The sequence below is a fragment of the Marmota monax genome, unplaced genomic scaffold (assembly GCF_021218885.2).
Source record: "Marmota monax isolate L192 unplaced genomic scaffold, Marmota_monax_Labrador192_F-V1.1 WCK01_AAM20220418_F8-fsc00060, whole genome shotgun sequence".
Classification (NCBI taxonomy): Eukaryota; Metazoa; Chordata; class Mammalia; order Rodentia; family Sciuridae; genus Marmota; species Marmota monax.
This window is the reverse complement of record NW_026692826.1, coordinates 371,787-396,372: the sequence shown is the minus strand read 5'-3', so window position 1 is coordinate 396,372 and position 24,586 is coordinate 371,787.

Genomic DNA, 24,586 nt, shown 5'->3' with positions numbered 1-24,586 from the left:
ATACTTCACTTTTTTCCCTTTGAGTAGATTATAGAAAACAATTATGAATGGTTCAATCCAAACACTTTTTGTTAAATAACACTTCCATATATTTTGCAGCAATTATTTGAAGTGTGAAATTTGAGAGAGGTTCTTAGATAATGACACTCTTATATTTATCATTTCTTTTTATGGTCTGAGTGCTAACATTAGTTAATTCAAGGCATTTTTACAATGTTATATGAAGATGCTGGACTGTGTGTGTGTGTGTGTGTGCGTGTGTGTGTGTATGTGTGTGTTTGTACTTGTTCATGAACACTGGTGTGTGTGTGTCTCTGTCTCTCTCTTCTTCTTCTCCCACATCTCCCTATTCTGCTGAACTATTTGCCAGTTCTTTTTAATTAATTTTGAGACAGGGTCTCCTAAGTTGCCTTGGCTGGCCTCCAACTTGTGATTCCTCTGTATCAGCCTCCCAAGTAGCACAGCTAATGGAACACTACTCTTCCTGAAACTATAGGAGCATTTGGTATAACATGCTATGGTTTTAGTAAACTCATACTTTGCAGATATTATCTTTAATAGGGAATATCTGAGGTAGCAAAATCTAAGATTTTGTAGAATAGATTTATAACAGTGAAAACAAAACTCATAAATGTATTCCATGGGTATTATGCCTCAGATGGCAACATGAACCTTCATGACAAAATGACTGGAAGAGAAGAATTTTCTCTTCCCTCAATATTAAAGATGACTGAATTAAGAAGTTGTTATATTGATGTCATAGAAAAGATATGGGTTATTGGCCCAAGTCTGCCAGACCATAGAAGTTGCTAGTGATGGACATTTACTAACCCTAGAACAGTGTTTCTCAGAGTCTCTCTGGCTGCAGGCTGGCTCCAATCTTCGAGGAGAGCTGCCTATGGCATGTCTTCCCAGAAATCTGTCCACTGTTAGCATGTGGAAAGCTTGAAACTGGCTCTGTGGAAGTGTTCACTCTGTGAGCATAGGTCAATGTGGTGAACCAGGGCCTACTTACCAGAAGGCCACTTAATCCTCATGCCACTGGCAATGACTGTCCTGGTTGCAGGCCATTAAGTAGCCAAAGATAAATTATTTCTCTATTCTTTTGAATATATCCACAAAATATTCTTACAACATTTAGCATGTTACTAAATCTAAAACCAAGTATTTTAAAAGGATATGTAATTATTTATAATTTTAAACTGATGTACTACAAGTTTACTAAGAATTTTAATGCACTATTCTTTGAATTCTTGTTGTCATACAATAATTAGCAAGGTTTTAATGCTCCTGGTGTGTGTGTGTATGTTTGGAGTTCCTGAGATTTTTAAGGATTTTCTATCAGTATGCTGTAAACATAATTTCAGTATACTCCTTAAAATAATTTTGTTTTTGCTTTTCAAATTGCAAGTTACAATTAGTTAAATGTAAGCATTAAATTTTTGGTATCTTAATGGTCTTTAGTTTATTATTCCATGGTTATTAACTCATGTACACCATTAGTGTTTTAGGCTTAAACTTGTATGAACCGTTTTATTTTATATATAATTATTAATTTAATTTTTTTGAAAAAAAATTGAGAATACTTTAAAAATAAAAAATTGTAAATAAATCATAAAAAGGGATCTTTTGATATATATATGCATTTATGAAATCATCAGATGGAGATGTGTTTGACAAATGACACAGTTTTATTTATAAAGATGATCAATTATTAGATTTTAATGCATATGTGAATAGATATTAAAATATGGATTTATGTACCTGTATTTCTAAGGTTATTGCAAACTGAAACATGCTACTCCAAATCTACAGTGTAAAACCATCAGCAACACTAAATGATTTACTCTACTAAACAATGAGAAAGGGTGGTCTGTGTTCTGAATTATCTTTTTTGCATTATCTGATAGAATAAGAGGTAAAATAGCTCTAAGCATGTACTAAGAGGATCATTATAAGAGCTGATGATTCATTATTGATGGAAAATAATGACATGAAAAGAACTTTACCTGAATTAGAAGAAGGAAAGTCTCCAGAGGGTGGCTAAATCATTTCAGATAATGTGAAATAAATATCCTTTTATTTTTTTTAGAAAAATGTTTATTCACAAATTTCATGATAGACATAAAGTTGTATTTAGAAAGTGCATTGATAGATGAAGGTTGTCTCAAATGTAAGGGAAGAATCTGAGCTAGACAATTTTAAATGCTAGTTTAAAGGTTTTGTGCTTTGGTTATAGAGAAATTAATAAGATACCGTGAATCACCTTTGGCTTAATTTCTTGAATACAATGACAGATAGTAGCTACTAAGGATTTAATAATTCCTGTCAGATGTTTTGCTTGTTGATTATGTCAAAATTCTAACAAGTGAAATGGAAACAACTGTTTTCATGAAATCCTGTGGCTATGATGATTTGTTGAATTTATATATATATATATATATATATATACACACACACACACACACACACACACACACATATATGTATATATTCACTTAAATTAAGTTAAAACTTTTAAAGAGACACAGTATTTGTATATATGTTGAGGTACACTATAGTAATTAAATACAAGTATATAATATATATTAGTCATATGAGCGCAATAAGCGTTTCAACTCTGATAAATTCTAAATGACCAAATAATTAAAGCTGCCCTGAAAAAAAATTAAACACTACAAAATGATTAAATTTCATCAATTCATTCTAATTTTTTTTTAAATTAATTGCAAGCATGGTCAATAACAAATTTTAGGACACCTATTAAGTATTTTCTTTGTATTCTTGGTACAGTGACCCACTGAAGATGTTTAAGTTTTGATCCCTGGTTACTAATTTAATGGGAAGTTTTCCTATATTATCTACTTCCTCCCAAAGGTACTTAAGAGCAGAGAGCTTTTCTCTGGCTGGAGTCCAGTGGAAGGAGAAATCAGAGATTTGAAGCCTAAGCAGACCCCACTACCTGCTGCTCACAGGGACCACAAGGAAAGAGTTAGAAAAGAGGGGACTGTGCCATCAATGAAGACAGGCATCCAAGTGGTAGCCAGCGATGATGGATGATGAGGACCTCAGGTCTGCCTCCCAGGAGACTGAACCCAACCAGCCACCTGAATGATCTGAGAAATGGACTTTCCCAGAGAACCTGCAGTAAGGGTCCAACAATTTGATTCGGGCTTGTGAGACCCTAAACACAGACCCCACCCAAGTCCTGCAGAATTATAACCCTCAGAAGCAATGAGGTGGTAAATATGCTGTGTTGGAGCCTCCAGGTTGGCAGGCATTTAAGAATCACCATTGTTGTAATAAGACTGGGTTCCCTACAGCACCTAGACAGTAGCAGGATCAGGTGCCCAGCTGTGAGGGTGACTAGGAATTGCAGAGGAAAGCAGAGAAATATTATTGCAATTATTTTCCTTTTTCAACTGGATGCATTGCTTCTGAATTCCCCGTGACACTGCAGCAACTGCAAAGCTAAAAATAAAACCAATTCAAAACTCTTAATTCAGTATGGAAAAGTGCCCTGTGTTTTTGATTCATCTATCATACTCCTCTGCCACCTGGCTCAGCCTGAACCTGGGCTGTGAAGTGCAACTTTGATATTCACAATTTTCTGTTGCCATGAAATATGTTAGAGGAGATGTTGAAAAATTATATATTTTTTAATGCTGCCAGTTTCTGACAATTTTCCTTCCAACTCAGATCTCACTCCCAGTTGCTCCCTTAGCAGGGCTCCTCTTGATATTTTAAGTGATTTGGTTTTCCTTTGAGTAAATACTTGAATTAATCTTTATGAAATTAGATTATGATGTTTCTTATAAGATAAATGTAAGAAATTTATTCATTCAAATATTTTATTAATTTTACAATTAAAAAAGTGCTATGTCGGCTATGTCGGAAGCACACATAGGGATGTCACTAGTTGGCTAACTTCTCCGAAAACTCTTCTTCACTTCCTTCCTTTGCTTTCAAACATTTGCCATAAATCTTCTGTATCTCTTCACATATATCTCTCCCTGATTTCCTTTGCCTGCCATGTTTCAGTTAAGTGTGCTCATTTAAGTGAAAGTCACCTGTCCTTGTCACTAAATGGTACTCCATCTTAAGAATGTAAAGACCTCCAAGTAGCATACCAGAAAGGTTAATGACAAATGAAATGGTGCATTTCGGTGTTACTGTGGACTTCATTAAAATTTAGTATTCATTATTGGTCTTCTCTAAGATCCTGGGTTCCACGGAATCATTTGATTCTGCCCTTGTAGTTCTGTTAATAATTCAAAAAAAATTTGTTTTAAACATCTTCTATCAGCATCTTTCAGCATCATACTAATGAGTTAACACCACACAGATATCAAAGAAGGGAACCTCTGATAGAGGCAGCGTTTACACATCAAGGTGAATCTTGTCTCTCTTCAAAACAGCTGCAGGAGAGGAGGCAGTCTCCATTTGTGCCAGGGACCGGTGCTGTTGTTGCCTAGGTCTGCTCTCTTCAGTAAAAGGACTTAAGTGGCTTGTGTGTCATAATAGCTATTGTCATCACCTTCTATTAATAATACATGGTCATTATAAAAAAACTGAAACATGGAAAATTAAAAGTGAAAAATTTAAAAGGTATGTGTTACCTTTTACCCAGAAATAACTGCGTACTAACATTTTGGATTATTTGTCTCTAGTAGTTATACACAAATAAGAATGTATTGTATGTACATGGATTTTCCCTTTTCTTTTGTTCAACAATATATACTGCATAGTTTTTCTTTTCTTTCATGAGTCTTACAAGTTAGAATTTGTAATGACTATCATATAGTTGTAGCACAATTTACTTAACCATCTATGATTCAGTTCACCATGAGCAAAGATGTGCTATTACCATATATAACAACTTTAAATATTCAGTCTTGTGGAATGGGGTGTAGTTCAGTGGTCATGTGTTTGCCTAGCAATTTGTCTCATCCCCAGTATCACAAAAAAAGTAAAAATAATAATCTTCCCCTATACATAAATGTGTCTCTTCTTCTTAGCAGAATTCTAGAAGTGATATTATTAAGCAGGAGTTTATGAAGCTTCTGGAAGTTCTTTATACACACACTCAAACTCTGAGAACAGTATGATTATTTCTCCAGCAATTAAAAATAACCTTCAATTTTCCAATTTGGTAAGTGAAATTGTACTTTCTTATTTCAATTTCATTGCTTTGATTTCTAATGAAGCTGTGCTTTGAATCTATGATAAATTATCTTGAAATTAGTTGATGATAATATCTCTGTACTTTCCTGATGGATTGATTAAAGTGATGAAACTCATCTTCTCTGACATAGGCCCTTATGATTCCCAAATCCCTTCAGTTCACTAGTATGGGCTACACTTCACTTTATGTGACTCTTTCCTGTGGAACTATACCTCTGTTTTCTTTAAAGTATGAACCCTGGCAGTTTTTGTCATGCAGGGTAGCAATAAGTTTTATGGGATCTCCTTAAGGCATTTTTTTTTTTAAATTAGAAAGCTTACAAATATCCAGGGCCATTACAATGACTTAGAAATGTTAGTGACTTGGTGACAAATAAATAAAAGAGAGAAAGTGGAGAAAGTGGTCCAAATCTCTTTGCAAGTTAACTATTTGCAAAACATACTTTTCATCATTTTGGTACACTTATAAAATTTCAAGCATCATGCAAACGAGGGGGGATCTGAAGTGCAAATTTTTCTAGTTTTGTGGTAAATCTGCCTCTACCTCACTGTCTCAGGTCTACTGCAAGTGACAGTGGCTGGGACATTGGGGAGTTATGGAAAACAGGGAAAAAAATAATTGATTAGCATATTCAGCGATATTCTCTCTGAAGAGGTGACATTTCAGATGGGAAATTAAGAATGAAGAGTAAAGATACAGGAAACTTTCACCCATAAGAAGAAATAATACCAGGAAAGGACAGCCATCAATCATAAACTTGATGACACAAAGAAGCTCAATGTAAGTTGAAAAAATTGAAATGGTAGATGTAAAGCAAAAAGCGCACCATGTCCTTGTAGGCAAAGTGAGAACCACAGATCGTGTTCAGGTAACTCATCATGTAATGTCACACTAGGGGGTAATGTGATGGGATGTTCATTTTATAATGACAACTCTGTGGGGCTGGGGAGGTAGCTCAGTGGTAGAGTGTGTGCCGGTTACATGGGAAGGCCAAGCTTTGATCCTCAGTAATACACACACACACACACACACACATACACACACAAATAAAAATGAAATGAAAACACCTCGGCTTATACCATTAGGAATGATGTTAGGAAGAAGCAAGCCAGGGCTACAATTATTGCAACAGTCCAGTTGAAAATAATGATATCTTGGAGATACGCTCAGGAGGCTTACAGGCTCATGTATTTAAAACAAACAAACAAACAAACAAGTACTCAACATTCTCAATAATGTGTACCTATAATTGCACATTTTCATCGTATCAGAGGCTGGAATAGAATGAAGGGCATGTTAGGTATGTTTTATAACATTATAGACTTACATTTTAGTGAGAAGGAAAAGTAACAAAGCAAGTCCAACCATTGTGAGAATTAAAAAAGATGTGTGATTCATTTTATTAAGGAAACATAAGGAGTTCACTGTAAGGATTAACTAAGAAACTCTGTTCCTTGAGATTGGTCCAGAAGGCATCTGTAAAAAGGAAACATGCACAGACAGGTGAAAAGAGCTGCTATGGGTCTCAGGAGTGTTCCAGACACAGGAGGCATGTGCTGCGCCCCTAGTCAAAGTTCCTGGGTATACTCTAACAATGAAGTTAAGACTCCACTGAGACCAAAGGGCAGGCACTGGGGTATAAAGCAGGCAGATGGCAAGTGACACGGGGATTTTAAACCAATGTTATGGTTTGGATCTGGAATAACCCACAAAGCTCTTGTATTAAAGGCAGTGAAGCCATGTCCAAAGGTGAGCCTTTGAGGAAGTGATAAATGACAAGGGCTCTAACTCATCAGTGATGACCCATTTGGTGGATTAATCATTTTAATGAACCACTGTGAAGAGGTGGAAACTGCAGGCAAGAGAGGCATTGTTGGAGGAAGTAGATCATTGAGGACATGCCCTCGAGGATATACCTTGTCCCCTGCCTCTTCCTCTCTGCTTCCTGGCTGCCTTGAGCTGACCATCTCTTCTCCACCATGAACCTCCACCATGATGCTCTGCTTCTCCTAAGACCCACCCAAAGCAATTGAACCAAACCAATCATAGATGGAAATCCTTGGAACTGTGCGTTAAAGTACACCTTTCCTCCTCTGACTTGTTTTGCCCAGGTATTTATCACAATGATACCAGCCACTGTAAGGGATTTGCTCTGAACATAATTGAAGCCACTCAAAGGGATTGTTACCTGAAGTTTGTCCTTGTAGGTGTATGAATTGAATTCCAGATGTCCTTAAGTTGAATAAATAAAGGCTGTGTCTTTATTTCCACTAACCTGAGAAGAAAATTTAGAAGATCATTGTTGTATTTGAAAACCTTGGAACTTTGTCATGAAAATAAATCACTTACATTTTTATATCACTTTGTAGTTGTCACAAACATCTCTCAACATTAAATTTATGCTTTTCACCACCTCATACATGTGATTTTTATTCAACATGCTACTGGTTTTTGTTTAAGGTGTTAAAATAATTGTTTATTATCTCACAAGTCAGCACATTTATTTATTTATGCAGTGCTGGGGATTAAATCCAGGGCCTTGTACATGCTAGGCAAATATTCTATCACTGAGCTACCTCCCCAGGCCCCAAGTTAGGCTAAAAAAAAAAAAAACAACATAGTTTGGAAGACATACTTTAACAGTTTTCTTTGTAATAGAAATATTTTATGTACTTAAAAGTTTTATTTTGAGAAGGGTCTCAGAGGCTTCACCAGGCCATTTACAGCATGAGATAAACAAGTCAGATGCACTATGAGCCTCTGCTTTGTTTCAAACAGTGGAGTCACCAGCGGATATAAGAGTTTGTAAACTGATTTTGTTTCTATGTGGAGTGTAGATTGCAAACCAAAAGGGAGGAAATGGTGAGCGAGGGAAATTAGGAAGATGTCTGAGCTTAGGAAAATGCCAGAGGAAATACCCAGTTGCACAGATTGGAGATCCTAAAAGTGAATGAGAAACAGCGGGGAAGAGATAGGACTCAAGATGATTCAAGGTTTGACATTTATTCAATATAGAAATATGCACAATTTTGTTGGGGAAAAAATCCCGGGAGAGAAAATTTCAAAACTTGTGAAAAATTTCTTAGTACCTTTACTTTGAAATAGTGAGTGTGAAATTCTATTCACTATCTGACCGAAGATGTCAAGTAGAAATTAATTATAAACAAATGACAGAGTTAAACCCATAAAAATATCTTGGAGAAAAACAAACAGGTCAGGTATAGATAGATTTCTTAGATACAACACCAAAATCACAAGCAGAGAAGAAAGACATAACGATTTTGTCAACTTTTAAATTTTTTATTTTGAAGGCACCGTTAGCAAAGTGAAGTAGTAAGTCAGAGGCTGGGAAAAAAAAATATTTGAAAATTATGTATCTGACAAGGGATCCATCAGAATTCAAAAATAATACAAATAAGCTCTAAAAATTTAGCACACTGTTTGAATATATTCATCACAGAAGTTCTACAAATAACCAAATAAGCACAGGGAAAGATGCAAATCAAAGTCCCAATAGGGACAACAATATACTCATAAGAATTACTTAAAAAAGACAGGAAATAGCACATGTTGGTAAGATTGTAGAAGAATTAAATCCTTGTACAGTGTTGGTGGGAATGTAAAATGGTGCAGCCACTTTGAGAAATAGTTTGGGAGAGTCTTAAAATGTTAACATAGAGTTAACATATGTTCCAAAATTTCCACTCCTAGGCACATATCCAAAAGAAATGAGAACATGTGTCCCTACAAAGATTTGTTTGTGAGTATTCAGAGCAGCACAATCCATAATGTCCACAAACTGGGAGAAAATGTCCATCAATTGGTGAATCAATAAACAAAATATAGTATGTACAAAAATAGAATTTTTTATAATAAAACATGAGTTGAGGTGTAGTGGTACATGCCTGTAATCCCAGCAATCTGGAGGCTAAAGCAGGATGATCCCAAGTTCAAGCCTAGCCTGGGAAATTTAATAAGACCATAACTCAAAAGAAAAAAATAAATAAAAAAACAATAATGGGCCAGGCATAGTGGTGGTGCACACCTGTAATCCCAGTGGCTTGGAAGGCTGAGGCAGGAGAAGCATGAGTTCAAAGCCAGCCTCAGAAAAAGCAAGGGGCTAAGCAACTCAGTGAGACCCTGTCTCAAAATAAAAATACAAAATAGGGCTGGGGATGTGGCTCAGTGGTGAGTGTCCCTGAGTCAATCTCCAGTACCGCACCCCCCCAAAAAAAAAGGCTGGGGATGGTGGCTCAGTGGTAGAATGCCTTGGACTCAATCCCTTGAATCATACACACACATAAAGAAATTTTAAAAACAATGAAATATTGACACATGGTAAGCTACCATGATAAATAAAAGAAACTACTCAAAAAAAGACCATATATTGTCTAATTCTGTTTATATGAAATGTCCCTAACAATGTGAATCATAGAAAAAGAAGGTAAATTAGTTGTTGCTTGGACTTCATATGAGAAGGTGGCATGATTGCAATTGGACTTGGGACATTCTTTGTTGAAGATCATGGAAAGTTTCTAAAATCAGTTGGTAGTGATAAAGTCAAAGCTCTACAAAGCTCTAAATGGGTGATTTTCTGCATGTAACCAGTCAGAATCCAGTCTGAATAATGGAATCAGAATATGCAGTTTCAAACAGAGGGGATCTAATTGGTGACAATGGAGACTTGGGATAAACACTTCCCTGCTGGTGGATCTTATGTAAAATGAGATTGATTCTGAGGACTCAATTCCTAGGATAACTGAATTTCTAGGGGGTTGTAATGGGTTAACAAATGTAAAACCTGAGGGTCTGGCAAAGAGTTGATTACAGTGAATTTCATGCCACTGACATTAAATGTAAATGTGTGACACAAGCCACATCACATTCTAAAGAGGGAGTCATGTTTTCATTTACCAAGACTCTGCCTTAGATTTAATTTGCTGACTCCACATTCCAGCCTACTATGAGAGATAGTGACCATACATATGCAGATACACACACACAGTATTTTTATATCACCATTTATTCATTGCATATATAATATACAAATATATATATATATATATATATATATATATATATATATATATATATATATAAAATACACACACACACACACATACCCTGTGTGTGTATGCATAACAGAACTCTTTTGGGGCCTAACACTTTGCACCTAACATGTGGGATTTGTAGTACAAGGGGAGAGTTGCTAGAAAGACATGTAGGATTCAGCTTCATGTAATTTACTAAATCATCCAGTGCCTACCCGCTATAGATTAGTTTGTTTGCTTTTGTAATTTTCACTTATTACTGTGAAGAATATGTCATTAGTGGAAAGAATGATTTATGATGATAAGAAGCAAAGCAATTAATATGCATACATAGGATAAAGTAAATATTTGAGGCATTCTTGCTATCTCAATCAAGCTTAAGGAAATGAGCTATAATAGCCTTTTAATCAGTCTTGTCCATGACTTGACTATTGCTAAATGATACATTGCAACAAAAATGTCCAAGTATTTGCTTTAGAGCTTCCACAAAATATTGAGTCTAACCGTTGCCATATAGTTGAAGAGAGTGATTTTTCTATTTTCTAATCTGTCTCATTTCTTATTATGAGAGATCTGACAAATGAGAGAAGGATGCTACATGGTTGAATCTCTTCAAAGGATTTTATAAGAGGGACTGTGGGAGCCTTTGTATTCAGAAATATTAAGGTCAACAATTTAAAATCTTTTGTGTCAGTTTGTAGAATGACGGGCTAGCTTTTGAAAGGGGAGTAGTAAATTTTTCTTTTATTTGGAAGCTGTTTTACTTATTGGTGCCAAATTCAGGTGGTTTTAAAAGTGCTCCGTGAGAGGAGAAGTTAATTACTGGGAAGAATTTCCCTGACAATTGAGGATGGTCAAATGGGAGATACCTGCTCCTAATTTTGATATCCATACCTGTTCCATTTCCCTTATCATTACATATTGTTTTATTCAAGACCCCAAATGGAATCCTCTGTGCAGGATGATGGCATGCCACCAAGGTGTATCTGTAGGAACAGAGAACATATTCCTCTGTTTTCTGGCAGTATTGGGGAACTGATCTTGGCTGCCATATGCATTGGGTTGCCTCTGCTGAATGAAACAGCTTGACAGAGACTGCATCTTCTACCAGAATCAGGCCAGTCCAACAATGAGTTTCCACAAGGGGATGAAGGCCAGACGGCTCACCACTCTGTAGAGAATCCTAAATTGTCCACAGGTCATCTGGATCCCTCAATGAACTGCCTATCAGCTTGGCTTCTTAGTCAGACCATCCTGCTTCCTGCCCCTCTGCTGAGCTTGAGGGCGTTGATCCAGAACACACCTCCACAGTGAATGTCCTAAATGCTCATCTTCACTCAAACTCAGCTTCCCAAAATCCCAGCCTACAACACTCAGCTGTGTACTATAGCACACACATCAACTTTCAGAGCTTTTGCCTTTTACTTTTTAAGTAAACATTTCCCTGAATAAATGCATAAAGAAAAGTAAACCAGCTGAGGAATTCCACCACTGTTTTCCATGATGGGTGTACTAACCTACATTTGCACCAACCATGTGCCACTGTTCCCTTTTTTCCACATCTTCTTTAACTATGTTACCTTTTACTTTTTTCATGGCAGCTATTCAAGTAGGAAAAGTTGATAATCTCATTGTCATTTTAATTTGTATTTCCCTGATGAGTGGCAGCATTGAGCATTTGTTTTTTTCTTGTTTGTTTGTTTGTTTTTCATATAATTTTTGGTCACTTGTATGGCCTCTCTTTTGAGAAATATCCACATTCAGGTATTTTGTGTATTTTTACATTAGGCCATGTTTTTACTTGCTATTGAGTTGAGTTCCTTATATAATTAGGAGTTTAGCCCCTTAACAGATGTATTGTTTGCAAATATTTTCTTCCCAAGAATTATTTCTCAGATCAATGTTTTCTTTTAGTATTTTCTGGCATTGTGTTTAAGTCTTCAGTCCATTTTTTTTTGATAAATTGTGTATGTCATAACAGATGGGTATCTGATTTTAGCCCTCTTGTCAATATGCAGTTCTCTCAACGCCATTTAAGAGACTCTTCTTTTCCCATTGTGTGTACTTGGCCCCTTTGCTCACAATCAGCTGGCTGGAAATGCATGCACGTATTTCTGGGTTTCTGTTCTGTTCCATTGTTCTGTATGTCTGTTTCACAGTACCCTGCCATTTTGGTTGCTGTAGCTTTGTAGTGCATTTTGAAGTTAGGTAGTGCGATGCTTCCAGCTTCGTTCTTTCAGTTTGGAGGTTCCCTGAAATATTAAAATAGAACTACCACATGACCCAGGAAGTCCCACTATTTGGTCTATATCCAAATGAAATTAAATCTATATGTTGAAGAGTCATCTGGAGCCCCATGTTTATGGAAGCTCTCGTCACACCAGCCAAGTATCCTTCATGAAAAACTTATATATTCATCAGTGAATGAACGGATAAAAAATGTGGTCTATGCATGCAATGCGATCTTATTTGGCCTTAAAAAAGAACAAAATCCTGTCATTTGTGTCAACATAGATAAACTGGAGGACATTATTTAAGAAAAAGGAGCCACATACATAAATCTGGGGTGACTAGGGGAGAGCAGAGAGAGGGAGATGTTATTCAAAGGACATAGTTAGGAGAAATAGGTTCAAGAAATCCATGGTACAACACAGTGACAGCAGTTAATGGCAATATATATCCTATTCTTGAAAAAAAGAATTCTCACCATAATCTAGATAGATTTACCATATATATATATATATATATATATATATATATATATATATATGTTCTATACCTTGGTTATTGTATAGCCACTGTACAGATTGATGTGGCTGCACACTGTAATATGCTGACTGCATGGTGATTTTAATTTGCATTGTACCAACAGCCGGAAAGTGGACCATCTTTTTGTGAAGTGCCTATGCAAAGGTTTTATGATCATTTTTAAATTATGCTATTCAACTTTTTTCTGCCAGATTTTAAAGAGTCAAATATTGTTCATTAAATTCTTTATTGATTGTTTCTAAAATACCTCCTCCCACATTGTGGCTTACAGTTTGACTTGGTTGTGACTTTGGTTGTGTGACCAATTGTTAACTTGAATGTATCCATTATTTTTCCCATCATGGTTAGTACTTTCTGTATTCTAATCAAGAAAATTTTGCAATCTAAAGAACATTAAAGTATTCTCCCAGGTTTTCTTCTATTTTTTTAAAATTATTTAACCTTAGCATTTAAATCATTAATATGTCTTTGCTGTTGTTTTTGTTGTTGGTGTTGGTGGTAGGGTGTGTGTGTGTGTGTGTGTGTGTGTATGTGTTTATGTGTGAAGCTGAGTAATGTTTCTTTTTCAGTAATGTCATCAATCCAGTACTGTATAAAGACTCAGTATAATATCTATCATACTCCAAAAATATGATATCATACAAAGAAAACTCAGTATTATAAAGAAGTCACCCAGGAACAGCAGAATTGAGGTTAACTTTACGTTTCTATTTCATAAGTTTCATTCACTACCGATTTTGAATACCATTTTTGGATGCAATCCTATGACTCCCTTGAGGAGCCCTTTTGTATCCCTTTCACACACCTCTCCCTGTGCTCAGGAAGTGTTGTTTGGAAGGTCCTGTTTGGATTCAGCCAGTTGCCAGAAGTCCTTCAGGCTCCTCCTCATGTGCACTTTAGACAGGCATCTGCCTGACTGTAGACCTGTGACCTCTCTTCCCTTAGAACATTGACTATACAAAATCTGTATTGGTTAATCATCTTTCTGCCCCTTTGACTTTGAGATGTACATTTTTAAAGGGATCTTGCCGGTTTTATAACCCAGAGATCCTCCCCAAACACCTGGGAGCTATCCCCTTGAAATAGAACCCATGGAAAATGGGGCGTCTCTGCCCTAGTCTCTGCAGCAGAAAGGCAGGAGCCCAACTTCTCTGGAACTTTGCCTCACATTGTAAAAGTTACTACTTCTCATGAAGATAGAAGAGAGTTTCAATTTCTTGTATAGCTAATCCGAAAATTGTTAGAGTCTGTAAACAAGTCAGGATGGCGCCTGGCATTTTGCCAGAGAAATGTTAGGGTCTTTAAACAAGTCTGGATGGCGCCTGGCAAAATGCAAGAGGGAGTGGTTTGTGAAGTAACACCAGCGAGCCATTAAGTGTGGAGATTCCTTAGTGGTTGACTGATGTATCTAGTTTATGCTAATTAGATAAGCTGTGTGGAATGTATAAATACTGCTCCTGTCCTGCAATAAATGGCTCCTACTCCTGCTGTATCAACGTACACAAGTTATTCGTCACCCACCCCCCACCCCCGTTATTTTGCTGCAGCCAGCAGGACTGCGGCAGAAAATCTAGATCCTCCCACCCCACTCTTAAAAATGTTCCAATTCTATTGCCCTTCATTTCAATGGTGTTGAGCTCAGGCTGAGTTCTGGTCTCTCTCCCCTACTGCCAATAGCCTTGAATAGACTATCCTGCCTGTTTAACTGTCTGATGCAATTTTGCTTTGTAAGAGTGTTTCATAATAACAAATTTGCATATAAGCTGTATTTTCAATATTACTTCTCTATGCATGCTCTAAAATTCATCTTCCACGTGGCTTGCAATTGGGTAGGAAAAGTTTTTTTTTTTTTTTAATAACTGATTTTAAATATTTTTTGGTTTACCAAGAACACAAAGGGAACTATGTCTCTGTGAGTCTTTACCCTTTTATTCCTGGAGATGTTAAGCTTCTTGCACATATTAACTCATATAACTTCCCTGGAGCGTGAGTCATTGAGCTGCTTCAGCAACAGTACCCTTAAGGAAACCAGATCTCAGCTCTGGAGAAGCAGCTGAGAGCATATTGTGAAGTGTTTGGGGAATATTTTCTCCAGGGCTTTCCTTTTTGCATGCCAGGAATTTTAAAGGGAATAGATCAACATAGTGTTACAAGCTTTTTTTTTTTTTCAAGGAAGAACATTGTAAAACAACTAACTACAAGTGTTATACCATTTGCTTCATAAAGGGAAGAGCATTTTAAAGTCCTAAATTAGGGAGGACATTATCTGAGAGTTAGGATAGTTCTTTAATCTGATTAAATTTAAATTCATGGAGATAATCTTTTCATAGTTGTGATTAGTTCAGAATGCATAATCACATGTGAACTTTAGAATGAGAACTGTCAAAACTATGCTGGAAGGGATTATGAAAAAGGAAGTGATGGGATATGGGTCATTTCAAGAAGTACGCATTTCAGCTTTCAAGTCAGAGAACAATGACCATTATAATTACTCAGATAGGAATCAGGTGGCCCTGAATTTGTTCCATTGGATCAAAGGATGTGAATTTTGCACTATTCAGAAAAGGTCATTTCCTCTCAGAAGATCTAAGCCCAGAGGTTAATCCACATTCTTGTACACACATGGCTATGGTAATTTCTTAGGTAGCAATTCAAACTGGAAATGATCTCAATGTCCCTTGAGAAGTGAATATATGAACAAAAAGAATATTTATGTACACAGTCAGCCATAAAAAGAATGACTACTAACTCAACAGCATTGATAACTCTCAAAACTATTGTGCTGATTAAAAGAAAACAGACTAGGCAGGCACAGTGGTGCACACCTGTAATCCCAGTGGCTCAGGAGGCTGAGGCAGGAGGATTGCAAGTTCAAAGCCAGCCTCATCAAAAGAGAGGTGCCGCAGCCTGGCTGGGCACAAAATCACGAGCCACCCAAGCAGGAACAAACTTTATTATTTTTTGAAACTGCTACCAATGTCCGGTACGGGCCCGGGAAGATTTTCGATCCACCCACGCGGCCTCCTCCCGGACCCGCAGAGAGCGCCCCTCCCCTGGAACTCCCTCCTACTGTACTTCCCCAACAAATGGGAACTCTCCAGGAGTCCCGTATCCGGCCTAGGTGAACAGCAGGAGTCCAATATCCATATGAATGCAAATCTTAACATAATCATATCATCTCAATGGCTAGCTGGCGTCACCTTTGGACCAAAAATGCCAAGCATCATATACTTGGCTCTTAGCAGAGAGGCACTAAGAAACTTAGTGAGACCCTGTCTCTAAATAAAATACAAAATAGGGGTGGGGATGTGGCTCAGTGGTTGGGTGCCCCTGAGTTCAATTCCTGGTACTGTCCCCCCCCAAAAAAAAACAGATAAGAAAAAAAAAGATCATGCACAATATAATTTCACTTACACAAAATTCTAGAATGCAAACTATTATATAACTCTGTAGCTTTCTGAAGGGGACATGAACAGGGGACAAGAGGGAGGGATTCCGTTAAGATGAACACTAATGCAATTAATTTCTACCTGGGTGCTGTTCTAGCTGCCCTATAAATTATGAAATCCTGTTGTTTCATTATCATTCATCTTAAAATAACTTCTAATGTCTATTATGGTTTTCTTTAATACATAATTTATTTAGTAGTATTTGTAATGATGGGGATCTTTTCTGAATATCTTCCCTTCATTCCTTAATTTAATAGTATTGTGGTCAGAAGATACACTCTATGTTCTCATTACATTGGGCTTTATTTTATGACCAAATATCCTCTATCATATGTGAACTTGAAAAAATACATATGTATTTTTCAGTTGTTTTGTCTAATCTTTTATGTATCTCTTTTATGTTGTTTTGGACTTTATTGGTTTTTTAATTATTAAAATGTCTACCTATTGTTATGAATTTCTCTTTTTCTAAATGCAGACCTTTGGGGTTTATAGCATATATTCTAAAATTCTGACCAATATGCATTTTTAAGTTTTATTTATGAACAAATGCTTTTATCTTCATAAAACATAATTTTACCTCTGATAAGTTGTATTCCTTCAAAGTCCGCACTGCTTGATATTAATATGACTATACAGGCTTTGAAAGCAGAACATTTGCAGATCTTTTTCCATATTGTTAAATTATATCTATATCTGTTTTTATTCTTAGTATGTATCTTTTATACAAAGCATGTAGTTGATTCTTGCTTTTTCAAAAGCAAGGCTGAAAAATCTTTTTTAAAAAAAATATTTTTCTCTTTATTGAAATTATGATATAATTCAGTTTACATCAATTATTCTTGTATTTTTTATCTATTGATCTTTTTTTTTCCTTCTGTTGCTCAATTTCTACTTTCCAATGCTTTAGTTGGATTTTTAAAATTTCATTTCTTTCTTCTTTGGTATTTTTGGTCACATCTACCTATATCACTGTCAAAGTTTGTGCAAGTTCAATTATATTCAACATTAACTTATCAGATTACACAATTTCAAAATTTAATTACTTCACAGTTTACACATGGCCCTAGATGATTTTCATTTCCCACATTATTCATGGTGTTCCTTTTAAGAGTGGAACCATGACTGCTTTCAACTCATAGTGCTTTTGAATGATTTAAATGACATTTGATGCATTCTCTAACATGAATCATTATCTGCAGCAATTTTTTTTTTCTGATATAGTCTACTTCACTTTTACAAGAAATGGAATTCTTCATTTCATTTTGTACATAGATACCATGGGTTAGAAACTTTGGAATAAATAACACAATGGTATCAAATATCTATAGCCTGATATTAAGAATAATTTGCAGAGATTCGTTTGTTTAATTTTCAACATCATGATGTTTATGCTGGATTTAGGTTTCACTGCTTCAATGCTTAGAATTGAAAGGATCATTATCAATTGCTCAGAATGTGTATTCAAATTATTTTCAGGATTTCACCTCTTTTTCTTTCGGCTTTATTGTTCAAAAACCTGTATTTCAGGTCTATGCTAGATGCAAGTCAGAAGCAAGTCTTCATATTTTTTGTGTGGAAGGCATATTAAGAGAAGACATTTTCTGTTCTCTCAAGAAGTTCCTTGTGTAAGTGAATACCACTAACATGTTAAACTAAATTCAGATTTTTTTAACCTTTCAGTAAAGTGTATAATGAGAATACAAATTTATTGGTGATAAAGTTTAGGAAGGGGGATAATTTGTATTTTGAATGCAATATTCTATATTCTCTTATCCTAAATTAGGTTTTTAAAGCTGGAACTTTTCATAAGCACTCATCAGTTAGAGTTTTGATAAAACAATTTATTGGAAATTGCTTAACATTACATTTATTCAACTTAATTTGCTTAATTTTACATTTCCCAAGAATTCTAGTAAAATATATACCTAGAAATTCTTTAGAAGCTGAGTTGGGTGTGGTGACACAAGCTTGTAATTCCAGTGACCTTGGAGACTGAGGCAGGAGGATCATGAATTCAAGGCCAGCTTCAGTAACTTATTTAGGCCCTAAGCAACTTAGTATGACTCTACCTCAATATAAAAAATTAAAATATCTGGGGATGTGACTCAGTGATTAAGCATCTCTGGGTTTAATCCCTGGTACAAATCAATCATCAATCAATCAATCAATCAATCAATATTCTTTTTAAGTTGAAATAGGGATGTCAACTCTTCCACAGGAATTCTTACAATACCCCCAAAAATCACGGAATAAGAGGTTCACACTGTTATGCCTGCTGCTTCTCCTTTTCTTTATCATATATATAAATATATATATTGATATATACACATTGGTGTGTTTTTGTAGACTGTGACACAGAGTATCATTCTGTGTTTCTCTGTTACATGTAGTTAGTGATTATTGTCTGGCAGATTAGTCTTGATTAAAAAATAAGAAAAGTTCTCTGTACATTTACAATGTATAGATCTTTTGCACCACACATGGATAGTCAAATGTTATTCCATGCTTATTTTCAGAAAGTTAAAGCATTTACATGGACAAATAAAATGTAAAATACTTCATCCAGAGTTGAAATATACAGCTGTAATGTAAAAATCTCAGTTCTTCCTTAAAGAGTGAACTGTCTGGGTTTTTCTGAATTGTTCATTTCACCATGTTCATTAGGTTCAGGTTAACATGGTTTCTCCTACTCCTGGATTTCCGTATACCATTACACCATAATATTGCAAGTGTAGTTGCAGGATATGATTTACAGGATGCATCAAACCCAGTTCTTCTCTAATACAATGTTTAACTACAACTTCTTTCAGATGATCTTAGCTCATCACTGAGGTCAAAAGAAGAAAATCCCATATAAAATGTCAAATAACACAGAAAGCAAAAATATCATTAGACACGCAAAGATTCTTATATCCCATGTTGCTAAAGGGGCAGGCAGCCTTGTAAAATGCTCAGGAACTGCTAAGTATTGCCCTCTAAGTTGTTTTTCTAAAAACGTTTGTGTGTTATGCTTATTTTAGAGTTCAAAAGAGCTAGATTTATTTGCTTACTGAATACAATGCATATTTTAGTTTCCTTTGTTTAACTTTACATTTTCCATCAGGCATTAAATTCAACAAATCTAAGTTAGCAGCTCTCAGTTGAATGCAGACAACTGTCAACACAACACTTTTCTGAGATACTCAGAGGTTGCAGCACATACTGTAGAATCATGACCCAGTGGCTATGTTACTCAGAATGTGCTTCTTTTGTTTCTAAATGATGTCCAACCAAAGAATGAAATCATTTTTCTTTAGCTTTAAGTATAAAAGTTTGCAAAACACAAAAAACATTTTGAAATTGAAAGTTCAATATTAAGGATACCTGCCAAAATACTCAAAAGAAATATATGAATAAGTCTTATATAGCTCTGTTATATGAATGCCTGCATTATATGCTGTTGTTCCACATGAAAGTAATTGGTATACTACACAAAACAGCATGTACTTTATAAAGAGCAGGGATCTTAAAAAGTGAGAAATACAGTTTTAAAGCAAGCTTGACAAATAAAAATAGGGAGATTTCATATTCAAGTTACGAAGCACCCAGAGAAACATGTTTGTGTAAGGTCTTTCCAACATAATGCAAAGCTTTATCTGTATAGTTATCAAAAATACTTAATAAAATCAAGTAAATTTCATATATTCCACTAGATTTAAGATCTTTTCTAGGACTAAAAATGGTGTTCTCTTTAGGGATCTTTCAAAAAAGCACTATGTACATAAAGACATTGATCCTCAGTGACCAGTTTCAGTACAAAAGGGTGTTTATTTTTTCCTGAACTACAAGAAAATAAATTACCTACAAACTTCAAAAAGGTAAAAATCCCTCATTTGCAAAATATTTCATTACTTGCTATTTAAGTTTGATTACATTCTGGAGAAAACCCATCCACAAGTATCCATGGCTATATTTTGTCAGTGAGATAGAAATGAGAAGTGAATTTCCCATGGATGTTCTGTACTTCTTCAGTGTCTTAACAAATACAGCACAACCTACTTGAGTCAGGACTGACTGACTCTTGCCATTCACCTTCAGTGTCATGGCAAAATGCAGTCATACTTATGCACACAGGTGTGATATGCTGGTAGCTACATTCACTCATGCACTTAAATGAGATGGTATTTGACATCCAACTTCTTTTCATTTATTGGTAATTCTGGTGATCTTTAATATGTTAAGAAATTTTATAAATCTTAGTGGATAACTTTATTAGAACATGTAAAATAATTCATTGACATTCAGTATCCACAGGCTGCAGAAATAAAACTGATTCTTAATACTAAATACTAAAAATATTTTAGGTTAATTTCTATTTCTTTGTGCACGTATCATTTCTTATTTTAATATAATTATTGTCTTTCAGAAAGGTATTTTCTGTAGTTTACAAAATATTTTTTTATTATAGACAATATCCTCACCTCACATATTCTCAAATGGTTTCAAGCTATTCAATATTTTATTTCCATATTTCAATTTACTTATCTAATGAATCTATAGTTTACAATATAAAAGCAAATAAATGTATAAGTACTAGAAGTTTAAAATAATATCTTTTTAATCCCTTTATCATCATCCCTAGCCTTGGCAGGAAATATGTACGAGAAACCTTAACAGGCATCAAGCTTATGTTTATGCTTAGAAGATTAAAAAAGAGAAAGTTTTACTTCTTATATAATTCACAAATTCTTACCATGTCCTTGAATGTAAAGTGTAATGTAACATCAGACAATGTAACTTCAGTTTCTCTGTGGGTATTGTCTGTAAATCAAGACAAAATTCTTTGAGAAGGAAGGGGAAAGCTGTGTACAGCATTTTTTAAAGTGAAAAGGACTCCATCAAGAATATTTCCCGTCAAACGCATCTCCAAAGAGAGTCGAGGATCAGTGCAGTGAAATGCCCTGTTATTTTAGTAGAAATGTATTTCTCCTGGGTGGATCTGGGCTCCTCTTTTGAAGCTTGTAGGCAGTTTCCTGTCCTTTGTCTCAATGCTCTGCCTATGCAACAGGTGGGCTCTGATGACTTTAGAGTATCACTCTCCTCCAAAACTTACTTTATTAACATAGTTGTCACGAAATGCTTTACTTCTCTCAAGAAATTATGGATATTTAGAATGTCAGTCACTGAAATTCCTGAGAAACCATATTTTTCTTAGAAGTGTCACATATTGACTTCTGTAGATTTGAGAAAGAATTTTAATTTAATAGACCTGTTGTTTACAAATTTTCATAGAATCTCTGAACATAGAGGGTTTGCGAATATTCAAATATATAAAAACAAGCATTTAAGCATAAAAGGCATTGCATAAATATACCAGAACTTAAAATGTACTATTAAGCCTGGAACAGTCGAATAATGATGAGTATCAATATAAGCTTTACTAATGAGGCTGTCTGGATACCTCACAAAAATCCTTAGGGTCAAATCAGTTAAAAGGATACATTCAGAATAAGATGCTCTGTTTTTAAAGGGGCTTTGGAGGATCAGTAGTAGTATAGCAGGTTATCAGAAAATGTTGTCTTTGGATCTCTTTCTCTGATAAACAAAATAAAAATAAGAAAAAAAAATTATAGAAGACTGCATTTTCATCCTCGAATTAGCCAAATTCAGTGTTCATAACTGATTTTTTTAAAATAATTAACTGGAACTAAAATTCTCTCTCATCTTTGAATTACCCTTCCTTGGCCCTATATTCTCTTCCAGAAGCTTCCTCATCTGAACATCATCCTATGCAATACAAATACTGTCAACATATTTAGTCAGAAGGCACAATAATATACCTGTATTTCAACAAGGCTGGGGTTACTTGCTTATTCCAGCAAAGGAGGACACACAAAGCAGAATGCTTCTGCTGTCTTAGTAAAATGGTATTAGAAAGACTGATATTATTGAAACTTGTGTTAGTGACTTGGGGAAAGATTCAAGAGAGCAGGGTTTTGATTTGAATTAGATGCTGTCAGGAAGTGAGGATAATTTGCTCATTGAATATCTTAAATCTTTTCTATAAGGCAGAATGACAGGAAGATAAAGCCACTGAGTACATTATATGCATTGATCATTTAAATAAGTGTTAAGAGATAATGTAAGCTTTTCCAGTGAATGATATGTAAAGATATTAACAGCATTAATTACATACAAAATTGTAATTACATCTTATCTTTTGCCAGCCTTTGAAACAGATAAAATAAGCCCCTCTCTCATTTTATTGTTAAAAGCCCACTTGATCATTTTGAACTTTTGCTTATATATAATGATTTAAATTTCTTTAAAATGTTTTAATATAAAAATTCTTCTCTAATTGACTCTATTATAAGAGTTTAGACAGCAAATAACTGAATGCTTACTTATCAATGACTTAAACCATTAAGGCTCATATTGTTTTCTTAATGAGTACATGAAAAATAAATAGACCACTTAAGAATACTTTATGATGACTGATATAGCAGCCATAGCGCCACAGTTAATAGTATCTAAAGAAAATTTTTCATTTTAAAGCAATATATGAATTTTTACTAAGTGAATGTGTTACCAAATCAATTAAATATTCTGTCACTCACATCAAAGAAAAAAGTACTAATATTTATTATGTTCTTTACTAAGCTTTATTTTGAAAACTACTTGGCTTATAAGAAAATTGATTATTGTCAATTCATATTTCATCAGTGAATTTGTCTATACCTAAAAAATAAAGTCTTAGAATTTTATAACAAAAAGTCCACTGTCTTATGGAAAAAAGAAATAGTGATTAACAGCTCTTTGGAAATCACCATAGAAACTGCTTCCAAGTCTGCATTGTATGCATCTCTCTGCCATGTGCAAGTCTTTTACTGGGTTTTATTTAATTACCTATTTTGATTTATCTTGGGAACTAAGATAATACTGACTCTAATATTCTATTTCCACTGTAATTAAAGATTCCATTAGTGAATCATTAAATACAAGAAAAAGGGATTTCTTCTCAGCAAAAACTATGTTGGCCTTCAGGTTGAAATTTCATAAAAACATTTTTTTTAGAACTGCCTTCTATATGCACAATAGGTTCACTGGATTTATTTCTCATTTTAGTTTCTTTGTATCTGGAACATTTCTTAGCTTTTCCTTCTATTTCTTCATCTTGACATTTTTTTTTTTCAAATGCAGGCTCATTGTTCTGTGTAACATTCCTCAGTTTGGGTTTATCCTATGTATCCCCCTGATGATAAACAGGCCACCCTAACTTGTCAGGCATAGCACAAATGTGATGTGGTATGTTTCTCAGTCCATCTTATTAGGGGCCATTTGGCAATAGATTTCTCTGATCTTAGAGACTGGCTCATTAATTGATCAATATAGTGACTTTGAGATTTCTCCACTGTAAAGATAATTTTTTCTTTGTAATTAATAAATATCTTTTGAGAACCAATGATGCAAACCTATAACCCCAGCTACTTGGGAGATTGAGACAGGAGGATTGCAAGTTCCAGCCAGCCTGGGCAACTCAGACTTTTTCCCCAAATCTAAAAGGTCTGAGGATGTAGCTCAGTGGCTAGTATCCCCTGCCAAAAAATTGCTTGTGGAAAGAAATCTTGAATGTATGTAAATAATTTGTTCATCACCAAACACTGCACACATTTTTTAATATCCCTTTATGTCTTCTCAGCTTCACTGTCCCCTTAGTATTTACGGGATGGCACACTGGCATACTAATAAAAGGTAGTATTTTTATGAATCCATTCTTTTAGTTTTTCATTCATTTATAATGGGGTAGACAGGGATCTTTTCACTTAATATTTTATAATTCATACTATTCATACTTATTTGGGGAGTCAAATTGCAGAAGACAACTTCAAGTATTTCAGAATTTCTAATAAATAAATGATTTTCCTTATGGAGTGCTGTGACAGGTTGTATCCCTGGATAGATTTAGTATTAATGTATGAAGGATTTCACTTGTTCATCTCCATGTTAGAAAAATTGGACAGAGGCACCTGCTGGCATATCAGCTAAGGAAACTGCTGGTGATCAGGAGGAAGGAAATCTCATAAAATATCCCATAAAATACAGGGTCTCCCACTCCAGGACATTCTAATACAGCTTAAAGAATGACGTCT